This window comes from Micrasema longulum, unplaced genomic scaffold (assembly GCF_059751315.1).
Source record: "Micrasema longulum isolate JH-2025_06_02 unplaced genomic scaffold, ASM5975131v1 h1tg001914l, whole genome shotgun sequence".
Classification (NCBI taxonomy): domain Eukaryota; kingdom Metazoa; phylum Arthropoda; class Insecta; order Trichoptera; family Brachycentridae; genus Micrasema; species Micrasema longulum.
This window is the reverse complement of record NW_028279088.1, coordinates 28036-32176: the sequence shown is the minus strand read 5'-3', so window position 1 is coordinate 32176 and position 4141 is coordinate 28036. Positions and strand designations below refer to the sequence as shown.

Below are 4141 nucleotides of genomic sequence, written 5' to 3'. Positions count from 1 at the left end.
CACGTCTAGTGGTTGAGTAAGGTGTGTAGCATTTTTTGGAAGAAAAGTAAATCTAATGTTTTGACTTTGACATATTTGAATTGTCTCGACACTTAGGTGAGATGCCAAGTTATCGCCAATAATAAGTTTTACGCCGTCACGAGAGTCTGCCCATGGCATAACTATAGTCTTGAACCAATCATCAAAACAAATCATATCGAACCATCCAGATTTGGTGCGATTATACCTAGCATCTTTTGGACCATTTTCACACCACTTGGACCACAAATGATCTGCTTTGTAAACCACATAAGGTGGTAGGCAAATTCCGTCAGCAGTTCCGCTGAACATGATTGATACTGAGCTTTTGCTTGCATTAATTACCCTTTCTGGGTGTTTTGTGCCTCTTTTGAAAATACATTTTTTAGATCCGGGGTCGTCACTTAAATTTGTCTCATCAAAATTGAGAATATTACTGGTGGGAACATCTTTAAGAGAAATTTTCAAATTTCTGTAGTATTCGTCCATTTCCTCTACTGTTTTTGCAGCACGGCTTTGTTTTATATTTTGTGTTGCCCTTTGTGAAAAATTGTGTCGTTTTAAGAAAAAACGGGCCCAGCGTTCACCAGGCATTTTTCCTTTAAAAAGAGCAGATTTTCCACTTTTTAAAAGGTAGTTGTAAACTACAATACGCAAATCTAAAAGAGAAAGAGGACAACCAAATTCTGCTGAAATATTCACCACGTCCGCTATGTGAGCTTCTTCCTCAGTTGAAAACTCTGTAGGTCGACCAAATGGTTTATTATGTACGCTTTTGACTTTGTTGCTAATTGTCCGACGTGGGATCCCAAACTGCTTTTCTGCTTCGTATGATGAAATAATTTTTCTTCGAACGAGATCTACAGCAACTTCCAGCATTTCCTTCGAGTAATCAGAATAACTACGAGCTCCTACTCTACGCCTTCTTCGCTGTTGATTGTTTGCCATTTTTCACATAACTGCAATAGAATTAAGATTTCCATAATTTTTAGTATTCAATTTGTCCTCGAAATATCGTTTTATCAATAGATTTGAGATATTTTGTAAACTTATTATAACGATCATCGATAGAGATAAACTTTGAATTAAGTTATGTTTCGAACACTTATATAAGTAGTGTGTCATATTTAAATCATAATTAAAAGTTTATTTGTATTACTAGAAATAAACGAAAAAAACTTTATCCGGGTAAATTATATAAAGTCAAATAAATTCAAATTTCGTTTAATAAAAAAATTAAATTAAATGAAAAAATCAAATTTAAGATAAAGCACGTTGACTACTAGTGATAACCCTAGAACCAGGCAAAAAGTACAAATCGTGTTTTCAAAACACTGCACAACATTGCCTAGCAAGTTTTTTTGATGAAATCGTGTACTTTTGATAAAAGTATCAAACAATACGAAAAATATACAGTATTTTCTTACCCCGGGACGGTTTTACTTTTCAAAAACACTTTTGGTTTTTCTTGAACTTTAAAAGTTTTAGGAGACCAAAATTTCACGACTCCTCCTGCCGACATTCATCGCTCAACTGAGAGCGCAACAATGGAGTTGGCGTTATGAAAAATAAAAAAGGTGTTGCCAGGACAATGAAAAATTACTACCAAATGGTAAAAAGTGAGAAAAAGCCAATCAAATGCGAAATATCGTAATCGTAACGAAACAGGAAAAGTTGTGGCCGGTAGGAAAAGTTGCAGCGTTTTACGGTAATGAAATATTTTTGTCCCCTGTAACTATTTTCTGCTCAAATTTAGTAATCTTTTTCAATGAATAGTGGTTATTATTTTATCAATAAACTTACGATAAATGTAAAACTTTACGTAAATAATTCTGATCTCACTGGAAATTGAATCCGGAACTCTCCGTGCATCACGCATTAATCCAAGGTGATTGCCATTTGGTTTGATTTTAAATAAAATCCACATTCCATGTTTCGCGAAATTTTGTAATAAAAAAGGTTAAGAAATTTTAATACATCCCCTTTCCCCCACTTCCACCGCCAATAGAACAATGAACCTACAGAAATCTACCAATTTATTTTTCTGTATCTACCGATTTTAGCATGTTGGAGGTTGGCAACGCTGTTTTGTATAATTTTGCACTTCGCTTTTGTCAGTACATATGTTTTTAAATTTTTTTTTGTTTAAAGTATACATAAACAAAGCATTTAAAGTTACATAACTTTAATTTATTTAAATAAGTGGTGTCATTCAAGATTTTATTACAGTGACATTTCAATAACAGGACTTAGACTCTGTAAATGCTTAGATATCCATTTCCCTCCTGTAATTTATTTATTTAGTTTTGGTTCACAAACAAAACATTATATCAATATAAATACACTTCATAAAAAAAAACACTAAACATCTTGTTTATATATAATATAATTTAATTTTGATAATTTATTTTGTTTATTTTATTTAAAAATATATTTTATTAGTGTTTACTTGTAATAGATGAAAAATAAATTGTCTTCTTTTATTTTAATACTTCTGTACATTATATTTATTTTTTCATTTTTTGTAAACCAAATAAATAAAATAATATATGTTCCCTATTTCTATTCAAATATGTTCATCTTAACTTGACCTTATTAGGGCCTTAATAAGATGACCCTGCGGTCCTCAATTAATCTGTTCTCTTGGCCTAACTAAATCAGCCCTACTAATATGAATCTGTCCTCGTGGCCGTATTTAATCAGCCCCAGTTGATTGGCTCTTAGGGCCTTAGGGAGATGTATTGTAAATTTAAATGTATTAATTGGGAATTGAAAAATATTATACTAGCTCATTCAAAAAAAAAAATTGTATGTAAATAATAATTGAAAACCATTATCTGGGCTTATTTTTAAAAAAATTATAGGTAAATATTATTGTAATACAAATAAAGAGATAATATTTCTTTTTTTTTTTAATAAAAAGAAATATTAGCATTTTTTTAATAAAAAAGAAATGTTAGCGTTTTTATAATTTACCCAAATATTTCATTTTTGGTGGCCATTTTCAACGAATTGTAAATAACTCACTATTAGAAAATGGAAATAAAACAGGGGTAGAGTGGGGTTTGAACCTCGGACCTCTGGCCCATGAGTCCGCAACACTAGCCACGGGACCACAACCCTGTACACCAGACCGGACGCACATGCATAAATGACCAATAAGCAATAAGTAAAAAAAGTCAACACATCTTTTGAACTTTTCAATTTACGTTTTAAACATGGTGACTCAAACCTTTATTTCAGTATTCTTTCTTTAAATTTGAGGTTGCAGGGGGCAAATTGCTGCGTAAGCAAGAGGCCTGGACCACCAAATAAAAGATAATACGGGATGAAATCATACAAAAAAAATTACCTTTTGGATTATTTGTGTGAAACAAAAACGCCTTATGAACCGGAAAGACCTCTGACTGAAAGAATAATAATATATATAACTGCCCTGGACCTAGGGGGTAAAATCAAGTCCTTGTCTACAAAAACTTGAACAAACTCAAAAAGTTGTTTCGAAATTTGCTCAGACCTTTAGCACAGATTTACCACATAAAGTTTATGTTATTTGTCAAATAATTGCCATATTTTATTTTACCCAATTTTATTATTTACAAAATAATTTTACATGTTTATGCATAAAATAAATAATGATGATGCATAATTTTTAATTCATTCTGAGCCTCGGTAGAAAAAAAATATATGAAGAGTAATTTCAAATTTTTAGTGCTAAAAGAACAAAAAGAAAATTTGAAATAAGTATGGCTAGGTTCATATTTATAAAGGTAACTTCATCATTTTTTTTATGACGGTAAGATGATCAATCTCTATCAACAAACAAACATCAAGCCATTTCTCCGTAGGAGTAGGCAGAGAGGATAGAACGCCCCACTACTGTGTCTTTGCATACATACCTCGTTTCCTCTACATTCATACATCTTATGCACGCACATATTTTTTCACGATTTTTGACATGCCCAAAATAATGCAGCACCCCTTTCCTCAACTTCGTATACTGCATGAATCTCAACATTCGTGCACCAATCATAGGTATGCATTCTCTCAGGAAAATGTGTGGTAATACATTAATCAAATAATTTCAAAAAAAGTCGAGTAAAATAAAAAAAATGACAAATTA

At 31.7% G+C, this 4141-nt stretch overlaps 1 long non-coding RNA gene across 1 annotated transcript; it reads right to left on the bottom strand.

The window, feature by feature from the left end:
- Window positions 1–575: 575 nt before the first annotated feature.
- LOC148273556 (uncharacterized) lies at window positions 576–1736 on the bottom strand. Its single transcript, XR_015824548.1, has 2 exons — window positions 1446–1736; window positions 576–977 (listed from the first exon to the last, which is right to left on the bottom strand). It is a non-coding gene; the product is annotated as an uncharacterized LOC148273556 (long non-coding RNA).
- Between the last annotated feature and the right edge of the window lie 2405 nt (window positions 1737–4141).